The sequence below is a fragment of the Propithecus coquereli genome, unplaced genomic scaffold (assembly GCF_000956105.1).
Source record: "Propithecus coquereli isolate 6110/MARCELLA unplaced genomic scaffold, Pcoq_1.0 Scaffold357, whole genome shotgun sequence".
NCBI lineage: Eukaryota > Metazoa > Chordata > Mammalia > Primates > Indriidae > Propithecus > Propithecus coquereli.
Genome location: NW_012149252.1, coordinates 845,128 through 856,528, shown reverse-complemented (window position 1 = coordinate 856,528; position 11,401 = coordinate 845,128).

Sequence of the window (11,401 nt, the reverse complement as noted above, 5' to 3'; positions counted from 1 at the left end):
AAAGAAATTTCAGTTTACAAATATGTTACTGAAAAGAAGGTGATGACATTATATTGAATTTGAGGAGGGCAATTATCAGACCTAGTTATAAAATACAGAATATGTGAAGTGCATGAATTCATGAATTCAGGAAAGCACCTATATGCCATAAAAATCTTGGGTAGAAATAAAGAAAATAAGGAGGGAGATGTGTAGCAGAATGTTTACATTTTGTAACCCTTAAGATCCAAAAGTGATTAGATTGTGAGCCCTTCTAGGCCACGTGGGTAACGGGCCCCTCTCCCCGCACTATTTCTGTAATGAGAAAATCCTACATGCAAATGAAACAAATTGTAATTAAGGTGAGACCAAGACAAGTAACACTGGCACAGTACTATGGTTCTGATACCTTAGTGAACATCGGAATCAGCTGGAAAACTTGTTTAAATACAGGTTGCTGAGACCTATCCCAGAATTTCTGGTTCAGTAGGTCAGGAGTGGGACCTGAAATTTTATATTTCTAACAAGTTTCCAGGAGATACTGATGATGCTAGTACAAGGCTCACAGTTTGAGAATCTCTGGTTAAGCAAGTAGCCACCAGGGATGAAGATCGGGGAAGGAAATTGAAAAAGAGGGTTTTTTTAGTGGGGGTGAAGTGATGTTATATGCTTTGTGTTGCCTGTAGATGACAACATGATGAAAGTATTGGTTCACTTTGTGTATGTGTATGTATATGTGTATGTGTATGTATATATGTATGTGTATGTATATGTGTATGTGTATGTATATGTGTATGTATATGTGCATGTGTATGTGTATGTGTATGTATATGCATACGTGTATGTGCACAGCAGTGAAGTGCTAATTTGGGTCTGTTATCGCCGTGACATGTTAAAGTCATGTCCTTACCTTTGAATCTAAAGTCACAGGAAAAAGGAATTAAATCATTTAGATGATTTGTATTTGTATGGGTCTTTCCAATTTTATATTGGAAACACGAATTCTAAGGACTTTTCCCTTGTTCTATCAGAAAAGAAGTGGACACTTGACCCAATCATTTCATTCTCTCTAAGCAGAATTAACTAACCACATACCAGTGTTTTCTTGGGTTTAGACAGTTACTACCATTTGATACTTGAAAATTTAACTGTGACCACTTGTTTTCTAGTCATGCTAGATAATGTCTCCATACCAGTGAGGTTCCTTTTCCCAGGTTTGACACCTGATTAGGAGACAAAGATGTACTAATATAACTAAGGCTTTATCCAAGCTTACAGAAAAGTGTTAGCTATGGCCAAATCCCATTCTATGTACATACTTCCAGAAAAAGGAGATATCTCATTCCACGTATTCATGGGGCCGAAAAGTAGGTAGTTCCATCAAGGCCGTGTCTCCTATGAGAAAAGTTCTGCTAGAGTCTTTCAAACAGTTACCTTAAGAGAGACTTTTAGAAAATTCAAATGGGCTTGATAGATAATGGTGAGACACAATTCAGAACCACAAATTTTATAAAAGGTTACATTGAATTTTTTAATATAGAGATGAATGGTAACGTTTAAACTTACCCTAAGTACAACAGACATTTGGATGGATTTGACTTTGAGGCTCATTTTTTGCCACTGCTTTTGAAATACAAAACACAACATGTTACTCTAAGATAAAGAATCCATTAAAATATAAGGAGTTCTCCCATGCAATAGGAATCAATTGCTTCGTTTAAGATCTGAGAAGAAAGGACAAAAATTGTTTTAGTCATGAAATGAGGGAAAGCATGATAGATGAAAACAATCTTTTCAAAAAAAACAGACATGCTCTAGAAATATAGCAAACAAGGTAAATGAGAACGGAAGATTGCATTGGATTTATTCTCTGTAAAGCCATTTCTGCTGGAAATTCATTGCTAGCAAGTGGGAACAAGGTGTTACTTGACTTGGTTTGGCTATTAACCAGCATTTTTGGGAGCACAAATTATAAGGAATATGGTTATTTTTTTAAAACATCCCCATCTTTCATAATTGAAATTCAATAAACGAAATACTATTCCCCTCTCCAGATGTCTAATGAAATGAGTCAACGTTTTGCCCGTTACAGCTACCCGATTGTCAAGTGTCTAGTTCACAATCTGACAAAAATAAATAAATGCACCAAATTAGGAAAAGAAGCTCAGAGACAAAATTAGTAGACCATTTATATGAATCCTATGTGCCTGGAAAACAGGTGAGAATGGTCCTTCAGTCGTGCTTGCAGTAATTCCAGGGAAAGTGTTCCAGCTGGGAACACGATGATTAATTAGAGGTGTGCTTTTCACATCAAACATACACGCTTGGCTCTGAACAATTTGTCCCAGGTGCTGCATGAATGATGGGGAAAATTGCATGTCTGTCCCCAAAGACTGAGAATTCCAGAATCTCAAGCCCAGCTTTTTGTTAGAACTCATGCTATCTTAAAGCAAAATAGATGGATAGAAGGAACAACGCTGTGAAAGCAAGCCCACCATGCATTCAGTGTTGAGTGAAGTCTTGTCTTTCTCTGACAGCATTTGCCTTTGATATGCAGGCACCAAATAACATTTGGGACTCTAAATCATAGGTTTAAAAACCTCCTTGAAGTATACTATGCTATCAAATAAAAGAACTGAGTAGCAATGGGTTTTCAAATTCTGGTGTGCCTAAGAGTCCCCTGCAGTATGTGTTAAAAGGGTAAATTGCTGGGCCACAGTCCCTAGAGGTTCTGACTCAGAGTCCAGGACTCTGTTTTCTATCAAGCATCCCAAGTGACTCTGTTGGTTTAGGACTATGTTTGGAGCAAAGTTAAAAAAGACAGCTTTTACGCTTCTTCTGGGAAAGAGACCTTGTCCGCTTACAAATGTAGAGTCATTCATTTCATATATTCAACAATCTTTGTCAAGTGCATAAACCTTGTGCTGGGCTATAGGGATATGATAGTGAATAAAACAGCCAAACAATAATGACAGCTTAGAGTCATGCAGCTGATAGTCGTGTGGGGGGAGATAGACATTCATCACAGAATCGCACAAGTAATTGGGATCTCACACCTTTGATAAGTTCTATTAGAAGTGGCACATGATGATACGAGAGTGGAAGAATCAATATGAGAGGATGCATCTCATTAACTCTACAAGGGTAGACAAAACTGGCTCCTAAGTTTAAATTCTAAAAGGTTTCATCACATGTCTTTCTCCTAGGAAAGCATATTTGTCAGTCTGCTACTCATGCCCTGCTGTGTTGCATGATGCTGGAAATGGCATTTATGTTCTACATGGGCTGACATAACATGGGGGGGGGGCTAAACCACAGGCTGAAACCAGAAATCTTTTCTTTAAAATGAATCATGCAATCAAATGAAAGAGCCCAGAGTTATAAGCCATAAGGTCTCCAGCAAAAACTCGCACATCTTTATTGAGAAGTGCAATCTTCATGAAGAAATGGTACACTTTGAAAAAACTGGATCGTAAGGATTTTGAAAGCTACTTTAAATCTTTCCTGCTCAGAATGCCCAGAGTTGTTGGATATGCTGGTGAGGGACCATGACTGTAAAATTCAGTCATAGATATTCATTAAGTCTATCACGAGATGCAAACAAAATAGAAGGGTAGGTTGCAAATTAGAATGTATTCGATCTAAGCATAGGTGTAACATTAAAAATCTGCAAAATCACTAGTGCCTAGATGATTCCATTAGAAAGTTATCACCTTGAAAACAGACTACAAAAAAAGGGGTAAAAATTGAAAGACCTTGTAGGCTAGACACTGGTGATCCAAGAACTCATTCTTCAAACATTTTCTTGGCATCTCTTTTGTGTCAGGTTCAGGTGTTTGTTCTGGGAACACAGTGGAAGCAGAGCAGGCGACAGCCCTCAGGGAGCTCATAGTCTAGTGCAGCCATAATCAGTGCACTTCCCAGTGATAAACGCTTGACTCAACACATCCTGGGTGCCAGGCACTGTTAGAATTTGGGAGCAGAAGATGAACTAGCCTTAAGTGCTCAGACTAGGGGACAGTGCCTCTCAGTGTGTAAGGAATAATCAGCAAAAGAACATGCACCTTGACACTAGAGAGATCTTGATTCAAATCCCAACTCTGCTGCATGACCAGAATGTGACCCTAAGAACATCATTTAGCTGTTCTGAGCACCAGATCCTTCTTTCATGATGTGGGGCCAGTACTTGGCTTCAGAGGTGTTGTGGTGCGGTCCACGTGCAGTGGTCCCGCAGTGCATCGTGTGTTTTGACCTAGGGTGCCAGCTCAGGTCTTCCTCACATTCACAGTGAAGACTCCATTCCTACCACACCATTTTAGCAGAGTAATTCCACTCAATATTTGCATGGAAAATGGCAAGACATGCTTATATTGTACTCTGCACTGTATTTTATTCCCAGCCTGCCTGTGTTTTTCCAAAATCATTTTTCTCCGTTTTCTGTCCCCTGCCAGGTACGGCTTGTAAATCTCCCAGCTCTTTCTGTAGCCCTCGATCATCTCCCCCTTTCTAATGTAGATTTATTTAACTTGGCCCGAGCTCATCCAAGCTTGCCCACCCACATCCTTCCAGTACCTTATTCCAGCATCCTTAGAAGAGAAAAGAAGGCTATAACTATAAGTGTGGATACAAAGAACAAATTACTTTTTTTTTCTCTTAGAATGTTTAGAAATGTAGTGCCCTCAGTATCTGTGTGTTCTGCATCCGTGGATTCGACCAATCTCAGAACGAAAATATTCAGAAAAAAAAAATGGATGGTTGCATCTGTACTGAACATGCATAGCCTTTTTCTTGTCATTATTGCCTAAACAATGCAGTACAACAACAATTTACATAGCATTTACATTGTATAAGGTATTATAAGTTATCTGAGATGATTCCAAGTATACAAAAGGATATACAGAGGTTATATGCAAATATGATACCATTTTATATCAGGGACATGAGCATCCATGGATTTTGGTATCCAAGGGGGTCCTGGAACCAATCCCTCATGGATACTGAGGAACAGCTGTAGACAAAGTACCAGAGCACACAGATAATGTTGGATAAAGGGTCCACAAACATTGCTAGGACCTTAACTATGCCTTCTTGTTCTGATGTTCTATGATAACAATCATGTATTTAGGAAATTGTTTCAATTTGAACAGTTCGAAGTAATTCATAAGCTTTATATTTATTACATAAAATAGGGAACAGAGATAATTGTTTTATGCGTAAAAAGATTATAGCATGGAAATATTTGAATGGTCAGTCTAGTGATTAGCTAGTTCCCAGAGGAAGGATAGAACTCCAGCTGGGCATCAGAGGAGGGTCTTGTGTAGATGACAATCTACTTCTCAGTGAAGAGGGAAATGTGTATTCATTTTTAAGGTATTCAATCTACATGATGTCAAATATGCAGATATTTGTCTTTCTGAATTCATAGCCCAGATCTTCAATTTAAAGTTATTAAAATGATTTACTATTTTGAAGAGGCCAATTATCTTCTTTCCACCTGAAAAGTAAGTTTTAAATTGATTACTGCATAGCATCTACTTAACATTCTGTTTATAAAAATTTCAGTGATACGGTTCTTATACCACCCTCAGTACATTTAGTACAAAATCCATTTTGAAAAAGTAATTATAACTGTGTTTTCTGTAAAAACTGTCTGTGAAGGAGAACAAATTTTTTCAATCATCTTTTTGAAAGAGATTTGATCTGTTTGAGTGGTTCAAAATACATGTGCTTGGTAAAACAAATGCAAAAAAAAAAAAAAGAAAAAGAAAAGTTGTTTAAGTTGAACCTTCAATCCTGTGACTATTTTTAAAGGTCTCTGATTAGCAACAAATTCTAGAATCTTATTTAATAAAAACAAGTCCTCTTTGATTTGATTCTCCTCTGGGATAGACTTTAAAATAATAAATATGCAGAGTGAAGTTTCTCTAATTTTATGAATCAGGGCCTTTCCTAAATGTATTTTCTAAAAGGTTGGTGTTTTAATCAATAGCTTTACCCCCAAACAGTCTCTCCATGGAACTTGCTTTGCAGCAACTGGTTTCACAAAATCCACATTTGAGAAGACTGCTGTACCCTAGAACCTGTGGGGGTGCAGTCTGAAGTTACTGTGCAAATAGACCTCAGGGGAGGAGACTGATGGTAGCTACCGACAAACATTATCCTTAATTGCCTTTATTGTCCTTGACTCTACCTTCTTCTACCTAACTCTGTAAGTGTTAGAACCCCAATAATGCCACCCCACATAATTTCTGCAACTTATTTTAAATATTTTATATCACTGGGAAAGCCAGATGTAGAATATTTGAGCATTATATACTACCTTAATCTACAAAGTAATTTTAGTCTATGTGAAGATAATTTGTTGTCTGTAGGCAGATAATTTCACATTATTGCAATAAGAAAATAATAAGATAGCAAGATTCTTCATTAAAGCTCAACTGTAGACTACCCATTAGATTACTTATATCAATTAATTTTGTGTTTATATGGTGTTTACCATGGACCAGGTAAGCCACAATACATGTTCTAATACCATGTTCTAAGCACTATCCTTGTACTCACTCAGTAAATCCTCACATCAACACCTAAGAAAAAAGAAGTTGTTAGGATTATGTCTATTTTACAGATGAGAAAACTGAGACACAGAGAAGTTAGATCAGCAAATAAGTGGCAGGACTTGCCCCAGGTGATCTGCTGACAGAGACCACACTCTTAATCACCACAAGACATTGCCTCTAGGGTTATTTGGTAATTTGTAGGAAAGTATAACTTAGGTTGCATAATGATAAGAAAAATCTCCAAAGGAATGAATTTTAGTAGGTAAATCAAGTTCATTTTGCATTGTATTTTTACTATAGTGAGCATTTCCCTCTGTATTAAAACTTAGACTTTTCAGTGTAGACAAAGTCATAGACTTAACTTCTCTCAGTAGAGTATAACCCGTAACCTTTTGCAGATGGCCGATGCACAGCAAAGCAAAGTTTCCCAAACAAGGTGCTTCCAAGCACGTGGTGCTTATTCTGCACTCTGCCTGCTAGCTCTGAGGCCGAGCCCGGACGTTGCCATATCTCATAATCAGCGGGAAAGTATAAAAGCCTTGCTGGAGAATTTTTGGATGAGCTGCATTAGCCACTTGAATTTCTTATTCTCAGAATGTCTTTTTTATGCCCAAGACTCAGTCCTTGAAACATGACCAAAACAAATGTCTGCCTAGTTTTTATATGAAATTTAGATCGACTACCACATTGGGGCTCACTGAAGTAAGCCTGCCCCAAATCCATGCCCACATTTAGATCTTCTGGAGGTTGGTTTCGTGATTCTAATGTTTCAATATGGCATAGATTGCATTAAAGGCAAATTTAGCTTTTGGCATGACTAAAAGGAAATAGTGCCCATGTAAAATACAAGACTGAGCTAGCTAAATTTTTAAGCAATAAACCATGAATTCATTAAGGCCTTTATATCTGGCAGTGATTGCGTGTTATAGTGATCTGATGACTTTATGTTCACGGTTCTCAGCTGCTTCTCCTCTGCTTGGTTATGGCTGAAACCAAAGGGTAGAGGGCCCAGAAAGTAATTGTTGGCGTAGGGCCATTAGGTTGGGAGGAACTGGGACAGTGTAACAAATGAAAAAGGAAGAAATAAAATTAGCAAGCATGAAAACCTAAAACTAAGGTATACCACTGTCCATTTTTTCACTTGAAAAATGTTACTCAGAGTTAAATAACAGAGAAGTGTCTTCAACCAGAATTCCCTGACTTCCTCCTGTGCGCTGTAGTTTGTCATAAATTGCCTCAAATCAGATTCTGAAGTTACAGCAGGACCCCAGGCCCGTGTATATAGGAAGAGAAAGTCTCAGGAAAAAGCGCTGGTCGGAAGCCCAGGGAAATACAGAAACACCAGCAAAACACACGTGAGTTCAGGGGGTTCAATTCCAGGCAATCATTAGGGACCAGATCATCTGTAGAATCTTAAGAAACAGGGAAAGCAAAGAGGAGAACAGATGTGAAGCATTTCAGACAAGGGGCGAGCTGGACAGCAAAGCCAGGCGTGGTTTTCTTAAGGACACAAGGGGAACATTGTGTGACCATCCAGCAAATTAGGTGATGGGAGTGAGTGGTGGGGAGTTCCTGAGGAGCCAGAGAGAGGACATCATGCTGAGTGGCTGCCCCGACATGCACAAAATAATTGTATTGTTGTATTATATAATGTATATCACATGTTATACTGTATGTATTCTAATACTTAGGAAATATAAAGAGGGGAGTATGTCCACTATATATTATTATTTATAATGTATGTAATTGTGTTATATCATCTCTCTATATAAAACAGTGAGAGAAGTGTGTTTGACAACAAACACCCCCAGAAACAGAGATATCCAAAGCAGGGCATGGTGCAGTATGATGTGGTGAAAAGAGAACTGGAGTAGGAATTCTGAGTCCAGATTGCAGTCTTGACTGTGCTACATCCTTATGACCTTGGACAAAAGAGTGTACATGAAGAGGTTTTACATTGTCTTCTTTGGTCTTTATTCTACAAAATGCAGCTGCCATTGATGTATATTATCAAAGCAAAACCTGTTCTTCTTCCAGCTTCATCTCTTCCTATTTATGGAGAAACAAAACATCTATTTTGGCTAAGAAAGGGTTAAAAGGTAGTACGGAAGGGGTAAGAACTGAAATCTGACTGTGGGTCTACCTGTATTACCAGAATGGCCAGAATATAGTCATCACCACTGTGCAGTCCCTTGTGGTCAACATGAGTGATTGCTGAACAAGGGGAAGATGGCACAGAATGTCAGATCAATAATGTCACCACTGACTAGGTGAATCCAAAGATCTGCTTGTGGATGTCTGTTATGGACTGAATTGGGTAGCCCCTAAATATATACGTTAAAGTCCTAACCTCTAGTAGCTCAGAATGTGGACTTATGTGGAGACAGGGTCTTTAAGGAGGCAATTAAGGTTAACTGAGGTCATATAGAGTGGATCATAATCCAATATGACTGTTATCCTTATAAGAAGAGGAGGTTAGGACACATATAAGGACTGAAAGGGGACCATATGAGGAAACAGCAAGTAGGTGGCCATCTGCAAGGCAAGGAGACAGGCCTCAGAAGACACCCAACCTGTCAATACCTTAATCTGAGATTTTCCGCCTCTGCAACTATGAAAAAATGAATTTCTGTTGCTGAAGCCACCCAGTCTGTGGTATTTTGTTATGGCAGCCTGAGCTGACTAGAACAGTGTCCAGAGTAATTCTCACCTATTCAAGTACAGTAATCCTTTCATGTCTCTCCATATCACCCCAGCACCTAGTTACACTTTTAATAAATGTGTCTTATAAAAATATTTTATTTCTAGTCTAATGCTTTTAGGGAGGAAATGTAAAATATTGACATTTAGTAGATTATATTTTAATTGCATTATGCTATTAGGAGTCACATTTTCCTTTGAGTCTTAGAAATGTTGTTAGAAAAACTACATAAGCGAAGTTGATGTTCCTGTCATTTGTGTTGGTGGAGTATCACCTTGATGATGTGTTATTGTTGAAAACATCTGGATCAACTAATTTATTTTCTTTTGTGATAAGTGTGTGGATTAAAAACAGAGCCCTTCAATTTAGCAGAACTGCATGGAGGGTCTCACGCTCAGGCTTTGTCCGCCAGCAGGGAGCACAGTGCCAACTAAAGTGAAGAATGCAGTTTAACAAGGGGCTATCCTCATGGCCTGGCTGGGTTCCCAAGAGCAATTAGACGGAAGGGACTGAATAATCTTGGCTGTAGTAGTCAACTAGAAAAGAGATGGGAGGGGCAAGCAGTCATTCTACTCCATTTAATGTGTACCTGCTATCTTTCTAAAAACTTTAAAATCATGTGAGATGCTGAGTTCAAATCTCATTTTCAAGAGCAGTGCCATGGCCAGGACTTGAGGGCAAGGACTGGGTCTAATTCATCTGGAATTGTTGCCTTAATCCATTCAGGGCCACGAGAGTAACCTGCATACAGCTAGTGCCCATGTGTCTGTTGAGCTGAATCTAACATAAAAGGAGAAAATATCTCATCACAATAGGTCAATAGGTACTTTTTGATAGATAGGAGTGTGTGTGTTAATGCATAAATAAGTATTCTAGACATAATATTTATTTTCTTCCTAGTGAAACAAGCATTGCCATTATTACTTTGCATCAGGAAAAAAAAGAAAGCAGTAAAAAGTCTTCCAGAGCTCAGTCACCTGTATAGTGAAATCAGAATTCAGGAAAGGTTGCTCTGAGGCCTTTATTACAAGAGCTCACCAGCAAGCCCCTCCCTTCCAGAGGATGATGATGCATTTCCACCAACTGCATTCAAGTGTCTGGAGAATTAGGGCTCCATCATTGCCCTAGAATATAAATGAATGTTCTTACACCAAAGGACACCATAAACAGATGTTCTTCCTCCCCCTTCTTTAACTATAAAACACTTTTGTTGTTGTTATTGTTTTTAAAAAGGATCTGTAGTCATATTTCAAAGGAACCTTCATCCCCTTAGAGGCAAGGGGATTAATATTTATTATGTGGTAATATTTGCCATGAACCTTGCATATGTTATCTCATTTAATTCTCAAAGGTAAGCCTCTGAGGAAATACAAGTGGGCCTAATTTAAAGATGAAGCTAGAGAAACTCAGGGGGGTTACCAAGCTTCCCCAAGGCCACTGAGCAAGGCAGCATGTGGTCGAATTTCAGCCTAGATCAACAATTCCCACAGGCCTTGCTCCTTCTACCTCATTCCCTGCTTCCCAAGTGGCCTGGCTTAGTCCATTCAGGCTACTATAACAAAATACCATAAACTGAGTGGCTTATAAACTATAGAAAGGTATTTCTCATAGTTTGGAGGTGGGGAAGTCCAAGAACAAAGAAGATTTGGAGTCTGGTGAGAACCTACTTCCTGGTTCACAGATGGACGTCTTCTCAATTTGTGAAAGCAGTAAGAGAGCTTTCTGGGGTCTTTTTTTTAAGGGCAGTAATCCCATTTATGAGAGCTCCACCCTCATGACTTAATCACCTCCCAAAGGCCCTACCTCCAAATACCGTCACATCAAGGATTAAGTTTCAACATAAGAATTTTGGAGGTACCCAAACATTCAGTCTATAGCAATTCTAAGGCTGATTGCTGGAATCTAAGCATAATCTCTATAAATTAAATTGCCTTTTTGTTTGTTTATTAATGCATCATGAACGATTGGCTAGTGAGGTTTTCCTCAAATTTGAAGGGAAGGTATGGGAAGGTCTGACTTTAAAAAATAGACTATGTGGCATAGACTATGTGAACTTTATAATGTATGTAATTTCAAAGTTTCTAGTAGTCACATTGAAAAAAATAAAAAGAAACAGGTGAAATTAATTTTAAGAACATAGTTTATTTAACCCAATGTATCCAAA